At 40.3% G+C, this 26,461-nt stretch overlaps 1 protein-coding gene and 1 non-coding gene across 4 annotated transcripts in view; both read right to left on the reverse strand.

Moving 5' to 3' along the window:
• AFF3 (ALF transcription elongation factor 3) overlaps positions 1-26,461 on the reverse strand; it is a 565,722-nt gene that overhangs the window by 509,041 nt on the left and 30,220 nt on the right. The window lies entirely within an intron of this gene.
• Positions 20,416-20,476, reverse strand: LOC128585200 (U7 small nuclear RNA). The gene has a single exon (XR_008379930.1). It is a non-coding gene; the product is annotated as a U7 small nuclear RNA (small nuclear RNA).

Here is a 26,461-nt window from a genome sequence, read left to right on the forward strand (position 1 = left end):
ACCCAGCAACCAAGTAGCCTAAGGGTGGGGTTTGAGCCGCCTTGCAGCCCTAACCCTCAGGGGCAGAGTGAGACCGGTTTTGGCCCACTGAGTAAGTGGATAGCCACTTCAGCAGCGATTCCAGCGAGAAAGCTGGGAAAGCTTCTGCTCAGCAAGTTTACAAGTTCAAAGTGTCTTTTAAGTAGGCTGAAGAGATATTTAGGGTGTCTACCTGCTGGGGTTTGAGAAATCAGCAGCCTCCAGTCGTATCAGAACTGTGACTAACATCTCATGCCCCAGAAGACCACGTGTTGCCCAGACAATATTCAATAACATATACAAACTGCTTTGTTTTGGGTTGTGTATTTTTTACTTCTTTTTTTTTTGGTTTGGTTGTGTTTTTTTGTTTGTTTATTTTGACGTTGCTGATGTTCTTTTGTTTTTTTAATTTCAATCTTTTCCACACAGATCCCTTTTTCTTTCTCAATTTTCCTAGTCTAATTATAATTTCCCATTGCTGCCTTTTTTAATAACTTCAACTTCATTTTTGCTAGTGTTTCTACCGATATAATTTGGTTTTTCACCCAATTTTATCCCCGTAAAGTTTTCTGTTTGCTTTTTTGGTTTGATTTATAGCATTTTTGTCTTTCCTCTCTACTTGGTGGAGGTGGGGTACTGTGTCTGATCAGGTTAGCAAAGAGCTGCTGACCTCAAGGGAACCACGCAACTGGGAACCCCCAGAAGGTGGGGTTTTTTAAGGTTGTGTCAAAGTACCCTACTGTACACCTATATTACCCTGTCTCCCTCTTTCTGTGCCTCTCTTCTTTTTGTCAATATTCCTTATACCCACCCCCTCTCCTTTCTCTATCTTTCTTTTTTTCTTATCACTCGGTCCTCCTTTCTTTCATCCCCTTTTTTTGCTCTTCAACCTTCTCACCCTTCTGGTCCTGTAACCCTTAGTCCACAGGCACAAGAACTTAAAGAGCAAGAGGAAGTGAAAGGAAAATTAGGGCAAGGAAACAGATAAAAGAAATCACCCATGAGGAAGAATCAGCAGAAAATTCCAGGCAACATGAAGAACCAGTCTAGAACAACCCCACCAAGGGACCATGAGGTAGCTACTGCAGATGATTCCAACAGTATAGAAATGTTAGGAATGACAGAAAGGGAATTTAGAATACACATGTTGAAAACAATGAAAGAAATGATGGAAACAATGAAGGAAATTGCTAATAAAGTGGAAAATAACCAAAAGGAAATCCAAAAACAGAATCAAATAAGAGATGAACGATATGAAGAATATAAAAAGGATATAGCAGACCTGAAGGAACTGAAACAGTCAATTAGGGAACTTAAAGATACAATGGAAAGTATCAGCAACAGGTTAGACCATGCAGAAGAAAGAATTTCAGAGGTAGAAGACAAAGTTCTTGAGATAACTCAGACAGTAAAAGAGGCAGAAAAGAAGAGAGAGAAAGCAGAACGTTCACTGTCAGAATTATGGGACTTTATGAAGCGTTCCAACATACGAGTTATAGGAATTCCAGAAGGGGAAGAAGAATGCCCCAGAGGAATGGAAGCCATACTAGAGAATATTATAAAAGAAAATTTCCCAAACATCACCAAAGAGTCTGACACACTGCTTTCAGAGGGATATCGGACCCCAGGTCGCCTCAACTCTAACCGAGCTTCTCCAAGACACATTGTGATGAACCTGTCCAAAGTCAAGACAAAAGAAAAGATTCTGCAAGCTGCCAGGAGTAAGCGCCAGTTGACCTACAGGGGCAAATCCATCAGAGTGACCACAGACTTCTCTAATGAAACTTTCCAAGCAAGAAGACAATGGTCATCTACCTTTAACCTACTTAAACAGAACAATTTTCAGCCCAGAATTCTGTACCCTGCTAAGCTAAGCTTCAGAATTGACGGAGAAATCAAATCATTTACGGATATACAAACATTGAGGAAATTCGCCACAACAAGACCAGCTCTACAGGAAATACTTCAACCTGTTCTGCACACTGACCACCACAATGGATCAGCAGCAAAGTAAGAACTCAGAAATCAAAGGACAAAACCTAACCTCCACACTGATGCAAAAGATAAAACTAAGCAATGGACTCTCACCAAATAAGACGAATAGAATACTACCACACTTATCAATTATCTCAATAAATGTTAATGGCTTGAATTCCCCACTGAAGAGACATAGATTGGCTGACCGGATTAAAAAACACAAGCCATCTATTTGCTGTCTGCAAGAAACACACCTGGCCTCAAAAGACAAATTAAAGCTCCGAGTCAAGGGTTGGAAGACAATTTTTCAGGCAAACGGAATTCAGAAGAAAAGAGGAGTTGCAATCTTATTTTCAGATACATGTGGATTTAAAGCAACTAAAGTCAAAAAAGACAAAGATGGTCACTTTATATTGGTCAAGGGAAAACTACAACAAGAAGACATTTCCATTCTAAATATTTATGCACCCAATTTAAATGCTCCCAGATTCTTGAAGCAGACCTTACTCAGTCTGAGCAATATGATATCTGATAATACCATCATAACAGGGGACTTTAACACACATCTTACAGAGCTGGACAGATCCTCTAAACAGAAATTAAACAAAGATGTAAGAGATTTAAATGAGACCCTAGAACAACTATGCTTGATAGATGCATATAGAACACTCCACCCCAAAGATAAAGAATATACATTCTTCTCATCACCCCATGGAACATTCTCCAAAATTGATCATATCCTGGGACACAAAACAAATATCAACAGAATCAAAAGAATTGAAATTTTACCTTGTATCTTTTCAGACCATAAGGCACTAAAGGTGGAACTCAACTCTAACAAAAATGCTCAAGCCCACCCAAAGGCATGGAAATTAAACAATCTTCTGTTGAATAACAGATGGGTGAACGAAGAAATAAAACAGGAAATCATTAACTTCCTTGAGCATAACAACAATGAAGACACAAGCTACCAAAACCTGTGGGATACTGCAAAAGCAGTTTTGAGAGGAAAATTCATCGCTTTAGATGCCTACATTCGAAAAACAGAAAGAGAGCACATCAACAATCTCACAAGAGACCTTATGGAATTGGAAAAAGAAGAACAATCTAAGCCTAAACTCAGTAGAAGAAACGAAATATCCAAAATCAAATCAGAGATCAATGAAATTGAAAACAAAAGAATCATTCAGAAAATTAATGAAACAAGGAGTTGGTTTTTTGAAAAAATAAATAAAATAGATAAACCATTGGCCAGACTAACTAGAAATAGAAAAGTAAAATCTCTAATAACCTCAATCAGAAACGATAAAGGGGAAATAACAACTGATCCCACAGAGATACAAGAGATCATCTCTGAATACTACCAGAAACTCTATGCCCAGAAATTTGACAATGTGAAGGAAATGGATCAATATTTGGAATCACACCCTCTCACTAGACTTAGCCAGGAAGAAATAGACCTCCTGAACAGACCAATTTCAAGCACTGAGATCAAAGAAACAATAAAAAAGCTTCCAACTAAAAAATCCCTGGTCCAGATGGCTTCACTCCAGAATTCTATCAAACCTTCAAGGAAGAGCTTATTCCTGTACTGCAGAAATTATTCCAAAAAACTGAGGAAGAAGGAATCTTCCCCAACACATTCTATGAAGCAAACATCACCCTGATACCAAAACCAGGAAAAGACCCAAACAAAAAGGAGAATTTCAGACCAATCTCACTCATGAACATAGACGCAAAAATTCTCAACAAAATCCTAGCCAATAGATTACAGCTTATCATCAAAAAAGTCATTCATCATGATCAAGTAGGCTTCATCCCAGGGATGCAAGGCTGGTTTAACATACGCAAGTCTATAAACGTTATCCACCATATTAACAGAGGCAAAAATAAAGATCACATGATCCTCTCAATAGATGCAGAAAAAGCATTTGATAAAATCCAGCATCCTTTTCTAATTAGAACTCTGAAGAGTATAGGCATAGGTGGCACATTTCTAAAACTGATTGAAGCTATCTATGACAAACCCACAGCCAATATTTTACTGAATGGAGTAAAACTGAAAGCTTTTCCTCTTAGAACTGGAACCAGACGAGGTTGTCCTCTGTCACCTTTACTATTCAACGTAGTGCTGGAAGTTCTAGCCAATACAATTAGGCAAGACAAGGAAATAAAGGGAATCCAAATGGGAGCAGAGGAGGTCAAACTCTCCCTCTTTGCTGACGACATGATCTTATACTTAGAGAACCCCAAAGACTCAACCACAAGACTCCTAGAAGTCATCAAAAAATACAGTAATGTTTCAGGATATAAAATCAATGTCCACAAGTCAGTAGCCTTTGTATACACCAATAACAGTCAAGATGAGAAGCTAATAAAGGACACAACTCCCTTCACCATAGTTTCAAAGAAAAAGAAATACCTAGGAATATACCTAACGAAGGAGGTGAAGGACCTCTATAAAGAGAACTATGAAATGCTCAGAAAGGAAATAGCAGAGGATATTAACAAATGGAAGAACATACCATGCTCATGGATGGGAAGAATCAACATTGTTAAAATGTCTATACTTCCCAAAGCTATCTACCTATTCAATGCCATTCCTATCAAAGTACCTACATCGTACTTTCAAGATTTGGAAAAAATGATTCTGCGTTTTGTATGGAACCGGAAAAAACCCCGTATAGCTAAGGCAGTTCTTAGTAACAAAAATAAAGCTGGGGGCGTCAGCATACCAGATTTTAGTCTGTACTACAAAGCCATAGTGCTCAAGACAGCATGGTACTGGCACCAAAACAGAGACATAGACACTTGGAATCGAATTGAACACCAAGAAATGAAACTAACATCTTACAACCACCTAATCTTTGATAAACCAAACAAGAACTTACCTTGGGGGAAAGACTCCCTATTCAATAAATGGTGTTGGGAGAACTGGATGTCTACATGTAAAAGACTGAAACTGGACCCACACCTTTCCCCACTCACAAAAATTGATTCAAGATGGATAAAGGACTTAAATTTAAGGCATGAAACAATAAAAATCCTCAAAGAAAGCATAGGAAAAACACTGGAAGATATTGGCCTGGGGGAAGACTTCATGAAGAAGACTGCCATGGCAATTGCAACAACATCAAAAATAAACAAATGGGACTTCATTAAACTGAAAAGCTTCTGTACAGCTAAGGACACAATAACCAAAGCAAAGAGACAACCTACACAATGGGAAAGGATATTTGCATATTTTCAATCAGACAAAAGCTTGATAACCAGGATCTATAGAGAACTCAAATTAATCCACATGAAAAAAGCCAACAATCCCTTATATCAATGGGCAAGAGACATGAATAGAACTTTCTCTAAAGATGACAGACGAATGGCTAACAAACATATGAAAAAATGTTCATCATCTCTATATATTAGAGAAATGCAAATCAAAACAACCCTGAGATATCATCTGACCCCAGTGAGAATGGCCCACATCACAAAATCTCAAAACTGCAGATGCTGGCGTGGATGTGGAGAGAAGGGAACACTTTTACACTGCTGGTGGGACTGCAAACTAGTACAACCTTTCTGGAAGGAAGTATGGAGAAACCTCAAAGCACTCAACCTAGACCTCCCATTCGATCCTGCAATCCCATTACTGGGCATCTACCCAGAAGGAAAAAAATCCTTTTATCATAAGGACACTTGTACTAGACTGTTTATGGCAGCTCAATTTACCATTGCCAAAATGTGGAAACAGCCTAAATGCCCACCAACCCAGGAATGGATTAACAAGCTGTGGTATATGTATACCATGGAATACTATTCAGCTATTTAAAAAAATGGAGACTTTACATCCTTCGTATTAACCTAGATGGAAGTGGAAGACATTATTCTTAGTAAAGCATCACAAAAATGGAGAAACATGAATCCTATGTACTCAATCTTGATATGAGGACAATTAATGACAATTAAGTTTATGGGGGGGGAAGCAGAAAGAGGGATGGAGGGAGGAGGGAGGGGCCTTAGTGTGTGTCACACTTTATGGGGGCAAGACATGATTGCAAGAGGGACTTTACCTAACAATTGCAATCAGTGTAACTGGCTTATTGTACCCTCAATGAATCCCCAACAATAAAAAAAATAAAAATAAAAAAAAATAAAATGCCAGGCCCAAATCTCAGAGATTCTGATTCACATAGAGGGAGAGGGGAGGAGGATTGAGGGAGGGAATAAGCTTGGGTGTTAACAATAACTTTTTAGATAATTCTATTGCACAGCCATGCTGAGTGTTCTGTCTCAGCTAGGAGTCAGCAAACTTTTTTTTTTTCTGCAAAAAGCCAGAAAGCAAATAGTTTAGGCTTTGTGGGCCAAATAATCTCTGCAGCAGCTGCTTAACTCTGCTAGTGCACCCTGAAAGCAGCCATAGGTAATATGTAAACGAAAGGGCATGACCATGTTCCAATAAAACTTTATAAAAATGAGCAATGGGCCACTTGGGCACACAGGCCATAGTCACTTGACTATGATAATCCACTTGATAATCCATTCATTATCCAATTTGAAAAATGACTGTAGCAGCAAATATAAACTCTTTGAACTACATCAGCATCTCACTTGCATTTCTCCATCTTGTCCATGACATGAGAGACTCTCAAGTGGCTTGTTGAAATCAATACTCACTCTCTGTCTGGCATTTCCTTCCTGTATCAGACTGACGATCCCATCTAAACAGGAAAAAATACTTGCTCTCAAAAGATCCCTGCTGCCTTTTTACATGTTCACAAATGTCTGCTTAACATAACTTCTAGAATTTCATCCAAAACTGACTTAGGCTCACCCCTCTGCAGTTTCTAAACTATGCCTTTCACTGGAATCTTTTTTGTTTGAGACAGAGTCTCACTCTGTCACCCAAGCTAGAGTGCCGTGGTGCCAGCCTAGCTTGCAACAACCTCAAACTCCTGGGCTCAAGCAATCCTCCTGCCTCAGCTTCCCAGTAGTTGGGACTACAGGTGCCAGCCACAATGCCCAGCTAATTTTTCTATATTTAATTGAGACAGGGTTTCACTCTTGCTCAGGCTGGTCTTGAACTTCTGAGCTCAAATGATTCTCCCAACTCCGTCTCCCAGAGCGTTAGGATTATAGGCGTGAGCCACCAGGCCTGGCTTTCATTGGAATCTTTTACAATCTTCTACAATAGAACAGTATCCTATTCTCCTTGATTCACGAAATATTATCTACATTGGTTCCACATTCATTATCTGCAAGTTCCTTCCAAGCCCAGGAGACCTAAATGCATTTATTTATTTATTTATTTATTTTTTAGCAGTTCTCATTATCTCTTCTATCTTAGGCTTTAATTTCTTCTAAGCATGTTTATTCTACCCTTCCCAATTTGAAGATCATTTTTCCTGATAAAGATAAAATCAAAATAGAAGTCAAGCAGTTCAGTTATCTCCACGTCATCTATTTACACTATGCCATCTGTTCTAAATAAGGCTACGTCCTTTCTCTTCATTTCCTTTGGCTCCAAATGTAACAGTTTGCATACCCTTATCTAAAGGTGACCATACATTCTGGTTTGCCCCATGATAAATGCTAAAAAGCCCTCTTCACTCTGAAAAGCGCTGAAAAGTGTCCTGTTTGAACAGCCAAAGAAATGGTGCACTTTGTAGATTCGATGGGTTCTCAGGTCTCCTACACACTCAAGAAAAAGAGACAAATATCCCTGTGGAAACCTTTAGCCACACTGGATTCGCTCCTGGTTCTGCCATTTACCAGCTATGCGACCTCAGAATCAGTTATTTAACCTCTACCTCTCAGCTCTATTCTATGGAGTCTTTAAGCCTATTAAATGACTGGATTCACAATTAAAGCATGTAAAGCAACACACAGCACACAGTAAAGGCTCACTGGAGACTACCAGTTGTTATTCCCAGTTTATCGTAAATGTACGTCCTCAAACCTCTCCAAAGCATCACAGCATTTGTGACCCTCTTTTAGTGCAGTTTGTCTTTCCTTTTCTGTTACATCACCTCCTCTTTCTCACCAATCTCTCGCTATTGGTTTAAACTTAACTTCTACCTCCCCCACAATCTCGTAAAGTCTTTCCCATTCAGTCAAAGAAAAACCTTTGTCTTCACTAGAAAGCTGGAATGCCAAGAAGAGGTTTCTCCTCTGCCAAAGCAGCATCCTGTACATATGGCAGAAGTGATTCGGGAGCTGCTCTGGCAGGAATGAGAACATATATTCCATGAATCCCTCAGCATCTGTATTTTCCGGAATCAAAATAAACTTTTACCCTTCATAGTTCCCTTGGGAACACAGCCTGAAAACTTAGAAGACTTCAATTCTCAAACGGCTCATGTAAATCACACCAGCTATAAAATAAAATGACATTAACTCTGAGAAAAAGACTAACCCAAGACATATTCAAATGGGGGGCAACGTAAAAGGGACCACACAGAAAAAAATGAGTGACATCTGTGGTTTTAGTATCAACCGCAAGAACAGTAATCATTTATTGAGTAACTATGATATGCCAAGAAGTGACATACTAAGCATTTTATGAATGTTATTCCTCTCAACAGTTCTGCTGGAAATTGAGCTCAGTGGAACCCACGGCCCAAAGGACATAACTAGTAAATGGTAGGGGACGCACTGACCCCAGGTCTTCTACATTCAAAGCTCATGCTGTTTCAGATATACCATGCAATTTTATTTTATGAAGATGCTCCAAACCTGTGTCTTAGATCCAGTTAAAAAATAAAAAGCCTCCATGGAAAAAGCAAAAATAAAATTTACACACATTTTAGAAAAAAGTGTAAATCTTATTGATTAAGTAGAAAGCTGAATTAAGTAGAAAGCAATTTTGGATGATGAAAGTCAGGTGTCCAAGGCTGCTTTTATACAAGATACGCATCATATACACATGATGGTAGCCTGAAGCAGGTAACTACAATGAAGTATGCATTCAGCAGACTCTAAGAGGGTGTCGTTTTGATCCATCCTGTGTATCAGAGAGAAGTGGGTGACATCAGGAAGTAGCCCAGAATAAAGGACGCTGGGCTTGAATTTAGAAGATGGGGTTCCTCTTCTAGTCTGCATACTTGATACACGTATAACTTTGCATAAGACATTTGGTGTTCCTGAGCTTTCAGGAGTTAAATTTATCTTCAAAACTATACATCTTCTTTCAACAAATTATGCTGGGATAACTGGATATCCACAGACAAATGAATGAAACTGGTCCCATGTCAGGAAGCCTTAAGACCACTTCCATGTACAGACATTTGCTAGAAGGTCACAGGACTCAGCATATAGCTGTACTTGTGGCAAAGATTCATTACAACCACAGAGTAAGAAGCACACAACTGGATCATAAGAATTTGAAAACCACCAGGTCTGGTGAAACCAGGTAAGGCTCCCTTAGCCTCTTGCCCTCCCATAAGGGTCATACGAGGAACACATCTTCTCCAGCCACAAAAATGCAGCAACACATATGTGATGTTTCTGCCCAGGGAAACCCACTAGAAACTCAGCACCCAAAGATTTTACTGGGGGCTGGCTGTGTAGGCACCCTCTGTCTGGCCTCTACCAAAATTATATACCACCCATCAGGAAAGCAAGAAATCCCTCCCTCATACTTTACATAAAAAGTTAACTCAGAATAGATCATGGACATAATGAGAGCTAAAACTACAAAACACTTGGAAAACAGAGACCTTGGCTGGGCTGGGCACAGTGGCTCACGGCTATAAATCCCAGCATACCGGGAGGCTGAGGTGGGAGGACTGCTTGAACTCAGGAGTTTAGAGATCATCCAGAGAAAGAGCCAGACTCCATCTCTACTACAAATAGAAAAATTCCCCAGGCATTGTGGTAGGCACCTGTAGTCTCGACTACCCAAGAGGCCGAAGGGGAAGGATTGCTTGAACCCAGGAATTTGACGTTGTTGTGAGCTAGGCTGAAGCCATGGCACTCTAGCCTGGGCAACAGAGTGAGGCTCTGTCTCAAAAAAGAAAAGAAGAGGGGCGGCGCCTATGGCTCAGTGAGTAGGGCGCCGGCCCCATATGCCGAGGGTGGTGGGTTCAAACCCAGCCCCGGCCAAACTGCAACAAAAAAATAGCCGGGAGTTGTGGCGGGCACCTGTAGTCCCAGCTGCTCGCGAGGCTGAGGCAAGAGAATCGCGTAAGCCCAAGAGTTAGAGGTTGCTGTGAGCCGTGTGACGTCATGGCACTCTACCCGAGGGCAGTACAGTGAGACTCTGTCTCTACAAAAAAAAAAAAAAAGAAAAGAAGAAAATATAGGCCTTGATGAGCAAAACCATCTTAGACATCACAAGTACAAAGAAGAAAAGAAAAAAAATGAGGGTGACGCCCGTGGCTCAAAGGGGTAGGGCCCCGTCCCCATATGCCAGAGGTGGCGAGTTCAAACCCAGCTCCAGCCAAAAACTGCAAAAAAAAAAAAAAAAAAAGAATTTTCATTAAAATTTAAACCTTTTCTGCTTCAAAGAAAATAGTCAAAAATGTGAAAAGACATGCATACAGAATGGTAGAAAATACTTGTAAATTATATCTTTGATAAGAAACTTGTATAGAATATATATAGAATTTTTACAACTCAATAGTAAAGAAAAAAACTATTTTTGAATAAGCAAAGGATGTGAGTAAACGTTTCTCCAAAGAGTATGCACCAATGGCCAGTAATCACATGAGAAGGGGCTCAACACCATTAGTCATTAGGGAAATGCAAATCAAAACCATGAGGAGATACCACTATACTTGGAGCACTCAGATGCTAATCAAAAGGGCAAGCAGTGAAAAGCATCAGCAAGGATATGGAGCTACCGGGGCCCTTGTACACCGTCGGTGGGCATATTCTGGTAGGGTTACAATGAAAATTCTAAAACAGATCATGGTGATGGCTACAAAACTCTGTGACTATACTAAAATCAAAGAATTGCACACTAATAGACATCAGTTGTATAGTATATGAATCGTATTTGAATGAAGTTATTTTTTTAAAGAAAACTATGTCCTCATTTCTTCTAAATCCAAGGCACATTAGCAAAGGGATGGTAAGAAAGAAAAAGAGGGCTAATTTTGATTCAGAGGCCACAACAATGCTCCCATCTGGCTGAAAAGTCAGCCAAGAAGCCAGATGCCAGGAATGGAAGAATATGACCCCCGATCTGGCACGGAGGCCCTGCAAGTGCTTTGAAAGAGGATAATGAAAACATATCTGGTATGAAACACAGCAGTGCCCAAAGGACAAGCTTTGATGTTGCCAGCCATAGGATGTGTCTCTTTAAGATGGTCAGTAAAGTTCTGCCCAGCGACAAACACAAAGTGCCTGTGACTAAATGAAGGCCCTTGGCTCTGTGTTATCCACAAGCCTGTCACCTATAGTCACTTGAATAGGTAGTCATGTTGGGGAAAAAACAGAGCATAGGTCCTGGTGCTACAGTAGCTCTGAATATGTTAATCTCACTGGTCTTCACACCCACCCAACATGGGATGATCATTTCACAGATGGGGACTCTGAGACACAGAAATGCCAACTTGCCTAAGGTCACAGAGCTAGGAAGAACATAACAGGGCTTCCAACCCAGCCAGTTTGGTTCCAAAGGCTATGCCTTTAACCACCATGCTAATGCTATCTACTTAACTACACTCCATGTCCCACAGCGACATCTCTCCAAAGTCTCCATTGAAATACAGACAACACACAGATTTACATACACATACATAAAACATTTCTCCAAGCTATTAAATTTCTCATTTATTTTCATTTAATATTTACTTTAAAGCTTAAAACTTTTTATTTTACAATAGTTTTAAACATATAGAAACATTGGAAAGATAGCACCATGCCTGTACACCTCTCACCCAGTTCACGGGGCGGTGAACATCTTACATTACTGAGTACGTTTTTTTTTTTTTTGTAGACACAGTGTCTCACTTTATGGCCCTCGGTAGAGTGCCATGGCATCACACAGCTCACAGCAACCTCCAACTCCTGGGCTTAAGCGATTCTCTTGCCTCAGCCTCCCGAGTAGCTGGGACTACAGGCGCCCGCCACAACGCCCAGCTATTTTTTGGTTGCAGTTTGGCCGGGGGCCGGGTTCGAACCCGTCACCCTCGGTATATGGGGCCGGCGCCCTACCAACTGAGCCACAGGCGCCGCCCTCTGAGTACGTTTGTTACAACTAAGGAACCTGGTACAATACCATCAACTGAATGCCACACTTTCTTTGGACTTCACTTTTTTCCCTAATGTCTTTTTCCTGTTCCAGGACCCCATCAGGGTACATTTAGAAGTCATGGCTCCTTTGCTTACTCTGGCTCTGTGACAGTCTGTCACATATCCCTTGTTTTTGATGAGTTTTTGACAGTTTCGAGGAGCACCGTCATTTTGTAGAATGTCCCTCAATTCGAGTACTACTGATGCTTTTCTCTCTTATCATTAGACTGAGATTATGGGGTTTTAGGAGATGACCACAGAGGTGAAGTGCCCTTCTCGTCACATCTTGTCAAGATGGGACACTGTCAACATTAACTCTGATCACCTGGCTGAGGAAGTCATTCGCCAGGTTCCTCCACCACCAAGTTACTTTCTCCCCCTGATACAGTCTGCTCTTTGGAAGAAAGTCCCAAAATGCAGCCCACACTATAGGAAGGGAGAGTTAAGCTCCATCTCCTGAGGGGATACAGCCATATAAATATAACCTTATTACTAATGAAGGTTAATCGGTATGGCATTAAAAAAAAAAATGCCAAGTGACAGTGTATTGCCCTGCCCTGCCTCTGGTGACCCTGTAGTGGTTCTGATGGCTCACTGCTCATCATTCTTAAATCTCAGAATCGTGGGGCTAAAATGTACCTTCTCCAAGATAATAAAAAACTGAACCAACTGGCTTGCATGAAAAGTAAGAATCCATTCTATTCTACACTATGTCTGACAAGCAACAGGAGTCAGAGGAAGGAGAAAAAATAATCCCATCATAGAGGAGGCAACACATGCTCTGCGTGTTTGTATGGGCAGATATTAAGCTGGAAGTTTCAAATGACCTGCCAAGCAACAGCAGATATGTATTTCCAAAGTGAAGTGCTAGGCTTTTCAAAGGGACTTTTCAACACTAATGTGCCATAACTGACATCATGGCTTTTTATACCCTTTTTCATCCTTCACTCTGGGGGGATGAGGAGAGATGATCAAGAGAAAATTTTGTTATTTCTTTGGGGGAGGCAGGAAGCTGCATTATAATTCCCACCACCATCACCAATGGTGGAGTTGGGGTGCTGGCTCTCCAGTCCAGTGAACAAGGCTTCAAAGTAGAAATGCACTGCCCTTGATGTGATTTCCCAAGAATTCAGGAGGCCCACTGGACTGGCAGCTGTACACACCTAGAGGGCCAGAGGATAGCTGAATCGGGAATTACTGCACTCCATGTTCCCTCCAAAGCTGAGCCAAAGTGCCTTAATCTGAGAAGCCAGATGTAGAATTTATTGTGAGGATGCCAACAGGAGAACATCCTGCCCAAGTGACTTCCTCCAGGGCCAAGTGACCACAGCAGGGGCTGGATGGGCCACACCTCTGGAAAATCATAAGCAACATCAACAAAAATCTGTGAGCAAAGAAACAACAAAGTGGGAGGGTCCTATGAGGACAAGTGTTGATGTCCATGTGGCTTTGGGAGACCGGGCCTTAGATCTACAGACAGATGGAAGAACTAGACCTGCTGCATTACACCAAGGCATCTAGACCGGGATGGGATGGTCTTAGGACAGCAGCACCCCAGGACTACTTGCACAAGCAAAGGCAAATACTCTGACTAAAGCATTGTTGATTCAGGCCCCACAGCTTTTCTACAGATTAAGATCAACCAAATATGAGCTAGAAAGTAAGGTTTACTAAACACACACGAAAACAAAACATCATCATGGGAGTCCAAAGAAATAACAAAAAACAGATGTAGAGTACCAGGGACTTCACAAGTGTCAATTACCAGATACACTATGAAGTAACTACGTATGAAATGTTCAAGAAGCAAAAGACAGAATCCTCCAAACTAGCAAGCAACAAGTGACTGTCAAAGATGACCAGGTGGTTTCAGTTTTGAGGCGAGATGAGGAGAGCTGTGCACAACAATGTGATGTGCGAGAGTTGTGCATTTAAAGGTGGTCAAGATGGTGGATTTACCACAATTTAAAAAAAAAAAAAATGACCAGATTTAAAAAAAACTAAACTTTTAAAAATAAAAACTATAATCATTGCAACAAGTCACGAGCAAGTCACTGCAGCATGTTATTCAAAGCTGAGAAGAGAATTAATGAACTGAAATAAAGAATTGAAGAAATGAGCACAGACAGACAAGGAGATGAAAACTATAAAGGTGATGTTAACCCAGATAGAGAAGGTCCAAAATATTTCTCATTAAAATCCTACAAGAATAGAAAGGATGGTAGAAAAGGAGTGTTGAAGGAGATAATAAGTGAGATGTTTCCAGGAGTGTTGAAGCATGTGAATGCATGGATATACTAATCAAGGTAAATAAAAAAAATTCAACCTAGGCAATTTTCATTAAACTGGAAAGCACCAATGATAGCAGCAAAGCCCAGAGAACACAAAGCCACATTAATCAAGAAATCCCTTCTGCTTCTTACCATCACTTCCTTTGCTCGGCTCCTTATCTTCCCCAACACTAACCTAACAAGCAAGAGCAGTGTGAGTGAAAGGGAAAAATTAAAAACACACTAAACCCTCCTCCTCCCACATAATCAGGATGGGTGCCTACAATCATCTCTTAGATGGGCAAGAAAAGTTTACCTTTGACTAAGTGTAGTTTCTGAAGTTTTCATTAACATATTAATGTTATTGATTGGACCTTCTAACTGCTACTAAATTAAGATAGCTTGTTTTCAAATTAACACAACTGTCCTGCGTAGGAAAAGAGACCCTGTGTGTTAGCCTCCTTCCACAAAGAGTATGTGATAAATTCCTGTTAATCCCACCTTACAAACTACAGAAGAAACCAAGTGTATCTCCCACCATTTGTTTTCCTTGAGCCTGAAACCGTCATCTTGATAAACATGGCTTATGCAAATACAAAAATGTATTATGCAGTGATAATTTCAATGCCTACACTCACCTCCACCCTGTTTCTAATGTGCAACGTTATTAATCTGCTTGTGAAAAGCATCTATGCTATGCTGTTTGAAATAAACTCTATAGATGTTATTATGATTAGATTCTCTCTTTATACGTCAGCTAGCCAGAAAAGAGGATGATATAATGAATAATACCCAAGGGAAGGAAAAATCCCTTTTTCAGCTGGTTTGAGTCATGACGATAATGTGCACACAGCACTTTGCATTTACCATAAAGCTTTTCAATTAGTTCATGGACAAGTTAACCTTCTAACTCCCAGAAAATATAATTCATGCACGTTTTATACCATGCAGCTTCCTGCTAGCTATTATCCATCATTTACAAGGGTTATTTGTCTATAAAAATGACACTAAATTTTTGAAAAATGAGACTGGCTCGGCTTGCTTCTGGCTGTGTTTTAACAAATGGTACCAATGCAAAAGCTTTAAGTCACATAAAAAGCAATTAGTCAAAGAAGCAATAAATATTTTTTAAAAGGATACAAATGATTGGTTGTCTAGATAGCCAAATGTCTAAAGGCTGATATACCATAAAACAAGGGTTTAACATAAAAGAGTACACTTCATTATTTATTGTTAATAAAATTAATCAAATTCAGTGCTTCTTAGTCATACATGCCTGCATTTAAACAGAAACACAAGTACAATATGCATATTTATGGAAAACAGCCCTAAAGATCATTATCTCTAAAAGAAAATCCAGCAAAGAGAAGCACAAAACGTAGCCGTTATCCTTTTACAACATAAATTACTGTTTTGCTTACAACACAAACATTTATCTTAATTAAAACTATTAAACTAAATATTTTCCACAACTGACAACATGACTAAAACATAAATTCCAGGATGAATGTTAAAATAATGTTTGGAGAGGGAAAAAAAAGATCCATTTTCTTGCCCCGGTATCTTCTCCACCTACACTAGAGTAGCTTTGTTCTTCCACTCAAAAATCTATTCTCAAAAGCTATATTAGGATCTTTTTAAAACAAAATTAGATAAGCATAAGCTCATCAATCAGCAATTTCTAAATGCATTATCTTCAAGTGGTTGGGTTTTGTATGTCACTTATCTGCGTAAAATTAAGTATAAAAGAGTTTCCAAGAAAAGAAGATATAAAATTAACTTCATTTCATAATAAGTTCTCCAATCATGCCAGCAGACAGCTGACATTATTATAGCTCACACTTATAAATCAGTGATTATATACACTAGTTAAGCAAGAAAAGAAATGAAGAAGGCAATTATATAGTGGTGAAATTCCCAAGAAGCACATTTGTAGTCAATGTTGCTAAACAGCCATTCACTCATGGTTAAAATAAAAGCTTCCCCCCACCCCAGATATTTTTGGGATTGTGATTTTTGAGGGGAAGAACTTAGAAACGCTATACAATTTGTCTAACAAGTAAAAAAAAAAAAAAAAAAAGCCAGTAAGAAATCAATGAATTGTAATTTAAACTCATTTTACTGTTTATTTTGAAGTTGATCTCCAAAATTTCCCTATGACATTGAACCACGAAATGGTACTGAATCAAACTGAGAGTAGAATACTTTGGAGGAAAGAGGGCTATCCCGATATCTACAGACACGTAAGGAAGACACAGGCAGTTAGCTGAGCTTGGTTTTCACACTCTCTACCGCACCCTGCCACTTGAGTAAGGGCCAAAATGCCACTTCTCATCTTATTTTCCATTCCTTAGATGTGTTTTTATTAACTCCTCTTTTATTGCACAGCTAAATATTCTAATTGGCACATTGTGGACATATAGCTACTAGATGTCAACTACATTGTAATGTTTTTGAAACACTCTGCAGCAGTGAGGTCCTGGCAGACTCAGTGAAGCCCCATTTATTTCTTCCCTGGTAATGACTGCATAATACTATAACTTGAGACAGTGCGTCAGAACATAGTAGCTAATATTACAGCAAGAAGAGGAACATTCTCTCTTCCTTCTTTAAATTGTTTTGAAGAAATGAGACTCCAAATGAGAACCAAACAATGCTGACCATTTCTGAAGTACCTTTTGATTTTCAAAGCACTGCTAGTCACCTGCTAATTAACCCATACAGCACCTCCTCGGGGGAAGCTTGAGGGGATGATGTCCAATACCATACGGACATTTTACAGAAGAGATATTCAGGGTTTTCACCAAAGGGCTGAGAGCAAAAGGAATCTGGAGAAGATTTCACTTGATTCACGTCATCAATTCCAGGGTTACGCCCTGAAGGAAATACTACTCATGGTCACATGCAGCTGTGACTCACTGACTTACATTTTAAACCATCCTACCTGTATGCAATTAATCCCCTCACCTAGGACACTTTAAAAAGATCTGTTCATACTGACACTCAGTGGAAAAAAGAAAAAAAGAATTGTTCGAAAGACAGACAGCCCTTAAACCCCTTCCATCCATCCTGGAGGGATATAAAAAGTTTATTTCTTCCAGGCCCATCTACAGCCAAGGAAGGAGCTTGATAAACTACTAGGGGAAGTGGCTCTTATCTGTTTCCTTCCTGAGAACAAATGGAACCACTGCACAAATCTGAGTGCGCACGTGTGCTCATACACACACCCCTCGCAGACTCATCTGAAGTCAATTAGGACAGTCTTTTCTGAGTGATCAGTCTTTTCTCTGAAAGGTCATATTCTTCTGTTAAATATTTTTGATGACTCCACCCAGTCCAAACTAACAACAATAAAAATTTTAAAACTAAATAGCTTGCTAGAGAAAAAGGTCTAAATTCCACCAATAGGCTGATCACAGCATGAATAACAGCGATCAATAATTCACAATAGTAGGGCATTGTTTTCTCCAGCACATTTCTCTGAATATCAATTCTTTGTCAAGAGGTAGGGTACACACCACTTCACAAGAGAACTTTGGCCCAGAAAATTAAAAGACTTGTCTAAGCCCTAAATTGGTAACAAGGTAGAGAGATGAATTCAGGTCTCCAAACTCTCTGCTAACTAAATAACAGCCCAGAAGAGACACACAAAAGTCAACACAAACAGAGTGCCAGCTGTTATTTACACTGCCTACAATAAATGTTTGTTCCAGAAAAAAAAGTTCAAACAAGATGGGAAATAGTTTAAACACAAAAGGCTGAAGGGTTCAATATAGGAGGAAAAATATGTTTGCTTTTAATACAGTGGAGGAACTGTTCCGGAACAGTGTGTTCTTCTGTAAAGGTTGGCCTTGTTGTACCGTGAGGGCCGCAAGATCACCCTGGGAGTGGAATTGAGACACCAGCTCACTTCAGCACAACTAACCTCTCTTTTAACACCCTGAAGCTCCCACTCTTGGAAGTTCTTCCTGTCTTTAACCTGAAACATGAGTGATCTTTTTCAACAAACAAAATTTAAATGTGTGTTATAAACAATGAGCAAGTATCCTACTTCTTATACTGAGGGAAGAAATAACAGAAGACAAAGGAAATTAACTAGGGATCCAAGGAGACTAAGAACGGTCTGATAATAGGGAGGAACCATCACAGCAAATGGTGTCTGATGAGCTGGGGAGATTTTGTGGTTGGTACATTGTTGAGGCTGTGGTGGGGTTTCCTTCAGGTGGGGAGGTGGACGGGGGTAGATTTGAACTTGGCACGGACACAATTAGCCTGGAGTAGGAAAGCCTCAGTAGGAAGAAGACAGATTTCTTCAAAGAGCCCAAAGGTGCTCGTGCAAAAGAAAAACTGGACTTATTTTGGGTAGCTCCAGAGGGCAAAACTAGTAAGTGGCCAGCAGGCATATAGTGAACAGCACAACTTGGTAATAATTAGAACTGCAAGGGCTCACTTCCTCTGAACTACTTCCAGCTGAGACTCACATCCCCCCACCCCCCACGGACATTAGGAGGGAAATCCCACGTTAGGAAAGAAGGATGCTATGATTCTCCCAAATGCTAGGCTTCAAGGGTGAGTTTCAAGGCTCCTTTGACAGTCATTCCTAGATTATACACTGCAGATTGACACAGAACTGAGTTCATTATCCAGACCTTGATGTTCATTAGAATCAACTGGGAAAACTACTTAACTACAAAAATGCTTAGATCTATACCCTAGGACTTCGACCCTTTAATACTGTTCCTCATGTTGTGATGACCCCCAACCATAAAATTATTTTCGTTGCTACTTCATAACTGCAATTTTGCTACCATTATGAATCGTAATGTAAATATCTGATATGCAGGATGGGTCTTAGGCGACCCCTGTGAAAGGGTCATTCGACCCCCAAAGGAGTCGAGACCCACAGGTTGAGAACCGCTGCCCTAGAGGATGGCTTCCCATGAGCTTCTAGCAGGCCAATTTGGGGAACCACTGATAAACTTTTGTTAGCCTATGAATTCATTTGTAAAATAGGAGACATGATAGTTTATGCCTAAACAAGTCATGGAGATATTTAAATAAGATTACATGTAAAATACGTAGCATAGTGCCTGTATCGAGAAGACAATTCAGAATCCTTTAAAAAAAATGTTCTCTATACTACATGATCAAGCCTACAGAGCATTAATTTATTAAAAATGAGGACAGTGTGGCTTTTGTAAAGATGTTTAGTCACCACCTATTTTCTTGTTTTTTATCCTGTCTTCAAGTAACATAGAAAAAAAAAATCTCATGTAATATAATTTTTTTGTTGTTTGTATGTATTTGTTTGTTTTATTAAATCATAGCTGTGTACATTAATGCAATCATGGGGCACTATACGCTGGTTTTATAGACCATTTGACATATTTTCATCACACTGGATAACATAGCCTTCCTGGCATTTTCTTAGTTATTGTGCTAAGACATTTATATTCTACAAAGTTTCACATATACCCTTGTAAGATACACCGTAGGTATAATCCCACCAATCACCCTCCCTCTGCCCATCCTCCCCCCTCCCTCCCCTCCCTATCCCCCTTCCCCATATTTTTAGGTTATAACTGGGTTATAGCCTTCATGTGAAAGCCATAAATTAGTTTCATAGTAGGGCTGAGTACACTGGATACATTCTCCTCCATTCTTGAGATACTTTACTAAGAAGAGTATGTTCCAGCTCCATCCATGTAAACATGAAAGAGGTAAATCAAAACTTCTTTGAGATATCATCTAACTCCAGTTTAGCCCCTATCACAAAATTCCAAGACCAGAGATGTTGGCATGGATGTGGAGAAAAGGGAACACTTCTACACTGCTGGTGGAATGCAAATTAATACATTCCTTTTGGAAAGATGTTTGGAGAACACTTAGAGATCTAAAAATGTATGTTTGTTTTTTTTAGGGTCTTCGACAGAGACCAGAAAACCTGCAAGACAAATTCAAAAAGAGCTATAACACTGATGATGCAATATAATTTGAATCAATTGGATCAAATATCTATTATGGAACACCTTACAATTAATTAACCAAGATGCATTTAAAAGGGGAATGCGGGCAGCACCTGTGGCTCAGTTGGTAAGGCGCCGGCCCCATACACCCAGGGTGGAGGGTTCAAACCCGGCCGCGGCCAAACTGCAATCAAAAAATAGCCGGGCACCGTGGCAGGCGCCTGTAGTCCTACTACTTGGGAGGCTGAGGCAAGAGAATCGCTTCAGCCCAGGAGTTGGAGGTTGCTGTGAGCCGTGTGATGCCACAGCACTCTACCGAGGGCCATAAAGTGAGACTCTGTCTCTACAAAAAAAAAAAAAAGTGAATGCAATAATAGAAAGACGCTGATTTTTTTTTTTACTGTTTTATAACAATTAGAAGCTCAAGATACAAACTCTTCACTTTACAGAGTTTAAAATTCATATTTATCCCTGCATCTGCAGATAAAGAAAAAGATCTCATCTCTCCCCTTCTCTGTATCAAGCAGTTACACTCACTCATTTAAAATCCTGCAAGGCACTGAAGTGGAACTATCATCCTGTTCTGACATTCTTTAATTGTTAAGTTGCTTTTACACGTTAGGATAAATGTTAAAATACCTCCAGACAGAAAAGAAGAGAGGAGTTAAATGACGCAATGTTTATCAAGTGAAAAAAAAATGTCTCCCAGATTTCTGTATTCCTAGTTGCACGTTATTAGACTGTTTCTGTTTGGGTGGTTTTATACAAAAAAAGCAGAAAGCATGGCTGCTTAAGCACATCTAAAGGTTAAACTCCAAGCAGCTAATCTGTATGTGAGAACAAGTAACTGTCAAACACTTAACCTTTTGCAGATTAAAACAGATGTGAAATCATCACTGCTGTAATTGTTGTAAGTAGAAATCTGAGCATTTTTAGAAGATACATCATTTTTTTGAGCAGTCATGTTTATGCCCCAGGTCAATTTTCCTGCTCATGACTGAGACAGAATCACAGCCTTTCATTTACACTCACACTCTAATTCTCCTAAATTCTTATACAGTGTTCATTCATTTCTACAGACATGTGCTTAAAAAGTTACAAGTTGAATTCTAATCATCAGTTGCATTTTCACATTGTTCCATACTTGATAACTCTTTGAAGGCATTATCTTCATTTCTGACTGATCCTAACTGGCTGCAGCCCTTAAGATTCTCTGTTCCCTTCCACTTCCCCAGGCACATTTCTGTCACATGACTGTCAGCTCATAGATGCTCAACCAAGAGTTGGTGAATGAAATCATTACCTAAGGTCTACTCCCTGAAGATATTTTCCAATAAAGTCTTTTTGTATTGCGAATTACCATCTCTAGTGAACTTGTTTAATAATTTTCAATTCCAATAAAAAGGAATTCCCTTATAATGGGATACATGTATATTGTTTCTGGCTTTCAATATTAAAATTACTAGTAGAAATGAACTTTTTACAACATGAAAAGACATGATAGAATAATACTGCAGGTACACTCTCGCACAGCACAGTGTAGGTACTCAAATATTTGTACATTTTAGGAATCATGGAATCAAGACATTTGACTTGAAATACATTGCAATTTAATGCTAAATTTCTTATCAACAGTGGTCTGACAGCATATGACTGGTTTATGAAGAGAAACAAAATGTATGCAAAAGCTTTTAATTCTGGAACTGTTATACAGAATAGAAAAAAAAAATTAAAACAAAAATGGGGCTTGGCACCTGTGGCTCAAGCGGCTAAGGCGTCAGCCACATACACCTGAGCTGGCAGGTTGGAATCCAGCCCATGCCCGCCAAACAACAATGATGGCTGCAACCAAGAAATAGCCAGGCGTTGTGGCAGGCGCCTGTGGTCCCAGCTACTTGGGAGGCAGAGGCAGGAGATTTGCTTGAGCCCAGGAAATGGAGGTTGCTGTGAGCTGTGATGCCACAGCACTCTACCCAGGGTGACAGCTTGAGACTCTGTCTCAAAAAAAAAAAAAAAAAAAAAGGCTGATACTAGAAAAGAAGTCAGAGGCGTTTTTTACACAACATATAAAAGAAATAGAGGGATTGACCTCTTCAAATTCTGCAATTTTTATGCAAGCAGTGTATAAAACATGAATTGCGAAATACTCACTAGACAATGTGTGAATGAGAAGACTCCATCACACCATACTTTACAAATATAGAATCACGTTTGAAAACAGAATCCAATAAAGCACATGTGCACTTGACCCCTGACACGTATCTGGAGAAGGGAGTGTGGATCTATGAGGGCCCTAGTCTGAAGAAAAACTCCAAGCTCTAACTTCTGCCTGAAGCTGCGCAAACGAGGAGTTCAGTACTAGTGCCTTTTTTAAAAAGGTGTTAGTGCTGGCATGGGTATTCACAGGAATTAGGAGGGGTACCCCTGAAAATGCTTTGTGAAAAACTATGGACAAAGACCAAGTGATGAAGTAAACAGGCTAGCACTTTCTTTAGGAAAACACAAACGTGGCTTGTTTTTTTTTTCCTTTTTTTGTCTTCACATCAGCTGTCCTTTTCTGAGGAAGACACTCACCCCTCCAGGGCCTTGGGGAATGTGCATTCAAATCACACGCTGCACAGATGTGCCTGTCTGCAGGTAGTGCAGTCTGCAAACTCAGCTTGTTCAACTAAATAGCAGTTAGCATATATATTTTTATGCCTTGCTGATGTCTGTTACTAACTATCAACAAGGGAAAGTCCCTGAAAACCAGAACTTTCTTCTCTAAGAAACGGGATGGCTAGTAAAATCACCTCTGCCCAGAATGAGACATTTTGGTCTCCCTGTGTCCAAGAGCTGCGGCTCTCCTCTTGGCCTTTAAGGGGACACACTGCACACCAGAGCAGAACTTGTGCAGAATCCTGAGCTGGGGCACCCCATGGGGCCTGTCCTTCTGGCAAAGCCAGAGACCGGAGAAAGCACCAGTCTAAGAGAAGGAAAAGGTGCTAACAGCAAAAGAAAACATCTCCAAGGCAAACTGGACAGTTGTACTTTTGCTTTTCTTGTTTATTAAGTGTAGCAGTAAGGCCAAGAATGCTAAGAACCTACCATAATCGCAAATATTGACCTGTTGGGTCTTATTACAACGAAGTGTGTTTGGGGACGGGTGTGGTAGCTCGCGCCTATAATTCTAGCACTCTGGCAGGCTGAGGTAAATAGACGGCTTGAGCTCAGGAATACGAGATCAACCTGAGCAAGACCAAGACCTTGTCTCTACTAAAAACAGAAATCTAGCCGGGCACTGTGGCAGGCGCCTGTAGTCCCAGCTATTCCAGAGGCTGAGGCAGGAGAATCACTTGAATCCAGGAGTTTGAGGTTATTGTGAGCTATAGCACTCAGCACTCTACTCAGGGTGAAAGAATGAGACCTTGTCTCAAAAAATAACAGGGCGGTGCCTGTGGCTCAAGGAGTAGGGCACCAGCCCCATATACCAGGAGTGGTGAGTTCGAGCCCAGCCCTGGCCAAAACTGCAAAAAAAAAAAGGGAAGGGGGGAAGACTTCATCTCCCCATTCATTAAAAAAAAAGCAAATAATAAACTTAAAAAAAAATGTGTTTGGAACACTTCACATAGATTTTCTACACCCAGAAAAGTTCATCTGAAACATGCTTCCAAGACAGTTATCACTGCCACTGCTTCTCATCAGTTCTCTCTTTACCATTCTGCCCTCCTTGGCTTCTTTCCTATCACCCCTCTGACCTTTACTGAGTCCTTTTGTTCTCTTTTTGGTTCCCTTATTAAGTGACTTAGCTAGTTGACTTATAGATTAAAATATGAAGGAAGTTATTGTTGGACTTAAGTCTAACATTTAAGTTCAAATGTTGAGGACAGAGTCCTGACTTCAGCTTCCCAGAACCTTACTACACTGTTAGTCTAACATACTATTTGTTACGGGTTGTATCCCTCTTCCTGCCCCGAATTCAAAGTTGAAATCCTAATCCAGAGTACTTCAAGATATAACCTTGTTTGGAAACAGGGTCACTGCAGATATAGTTAATAACAATGACGCTGCACTGGAGTAGGGTGGGCCCCAACCCAACATGACTAGTGACATTTTTCTAAAAAGGGGACACGGGTAGAGAACCTGGGGTTAGGTTAGGAGAGAGGCGGGAGTGGGATGAGATGAAAAATTACCTATTGGGTTCAGTGTACCCTGTACGGGTGATGGGTACACTAACAGCCACTATGCAGTGTGTAAAAAACTCCGTAACAAAACTGCGCTCGTACCTCCTAAATCTATGGAAATAAAAAATAAATATAAAAAAAAATAAAAATAAAAAGGGGACACCTGGAAGCCACGTGCAGTGGCTCATGCCTGTAATCCTAACACTCGTGGAGGCCAAGGTGGGTAGACTGTTTGAGCTCAAGAGTTTAAGACCAGCCTGCGGAAGAAGAGACCCTGTCTCTACTAAAAATAGAAAAACTAGCCAGGTGTGTGGCAGGCACCTGTGGTCCCAGCTACTTGGGAGGCTAAGGCAAGAGGCTTGCTCAAGCCCAAGAGTTGGAAGTTGCTGTGAGCTCTGATGAAACTAAAGCACTCTACCCACCAGGGTGATAGAGTAAGACTCTGTCTCAGAAAAAAAAAGGGAGGGTGACACTTGGACAGGCCAAGGATCACCAAAGATGGCCAACAAACCACTAGAACCTGGAAAGAAGCACAAAGATTTTCCTTCACAGACCTCAGAAGGAAGCACCCCTGCCAACACTTTCAGCCTCCAGGACTCTGAAATGAGAAATGACTGCTGGGTAAACCATTCGTCTGTGGGATTTTATCATGTCATCTCGAGCAAAATAACACACATGCCATGTCTCTGTCCACCCAGACCTTCAACAACACGTATTATTGGGTCAAATAAATTCTAACAGAGAGAGAAATAACTAAGACACTAATCTCGCCCTCAAATAAAGGCAAGCTCACATAATCGTGGTCAGAAGTAAAAAATTAAAAGAATAGTTGTTGCTGTCTATAATTCAAGAAGCTTTCACATAGCTTTTTCACGAGAATCATATTTATTTTTTTACCCTTAAAAACTGTGTGTTACACCTCACTTTAAAATTGTATATAAGCTGCCTAATGTGCAAAAAGCAACCTTTCACTTCATCCATGATAGATATGGAATGAGGGACTAATGAAATGAGAAATTGTTAAATTAAGAAAAATAAGAGCATGTGACCCACATTACAGGGCACTGTAAACAGAATCATATGAGAGGAATTAGTCTCTCACAAATTAGGGGACTGAGTAGAAAAATCCAGAAGGAAGACGACCAGGCTTCTGCTGTAGCTCAGCCATAGGTCATACACTTCATCTCATCATTCTGAGCCTTGGTTTCCTCGAGTGCTTCTGCCCAATGACTTGGGCCCAGCAGCCCAAGCGTGACCTTCCCAGCTCTCATGGGGCTGGACAGCTCCGTGGCATTTTACTCTGTTGACCCTCACTCATGGCTCTCCTCCTGCTCTGGCTGTTCCTCCCGAGCATGTCCCCTCTCGTCCTTGTCACACTTTCAGTGCTCTCCCAAAGAGAGCTGAACCATTATTTCCCAGCCTGTTATTTCTAACCAGGGCCTCTGGCCTGCCAAGCAGCAATGGTAATAATTATCACAGCTCTCCAGGAGAGCAGCTACGTTAACAATCATGATAATAATGCCTTTATTCACATGTGAGCCCTCCAGACAGTATCCAGCCAGGTAATATGAAAAACAGGGATATACATGGTGGGTTATGTTGGAAACAGCCCTCCTATACTTACATTGATACTTTGCTAAACACTATGCTTTTACAGTTGATCCACACAGCATGACGAGATAAGATGACTTGAAAAAAAAAATGCTTGTTAACACATCTTAAAGAAAGTTAACACATCCCAACATCTTGTTTATGGCCTTTTTCGGTTTAACAGGGGCTCACTTTACCTAGAGAAAAAGTTAAAGCCCAATTTGTCTCTGAATTAGAAATCAGA

Source organism: Nycticebus coucang, chromosome 4 (genome assembly GCF_027406575.1).
Source record: "Nycticebus coucang isolate mNycCou1 chromosome 4, mNycCou1.pri, whole genome shotgun sequence".
In the NCBI taxonomy this organism is placed as follows: domain Eukaryota; kingdom Metazoa; phylum Chordata; class Mammalia; order Primates; family Lorisidae; genus Nycticebus; species Nycticebus coucang.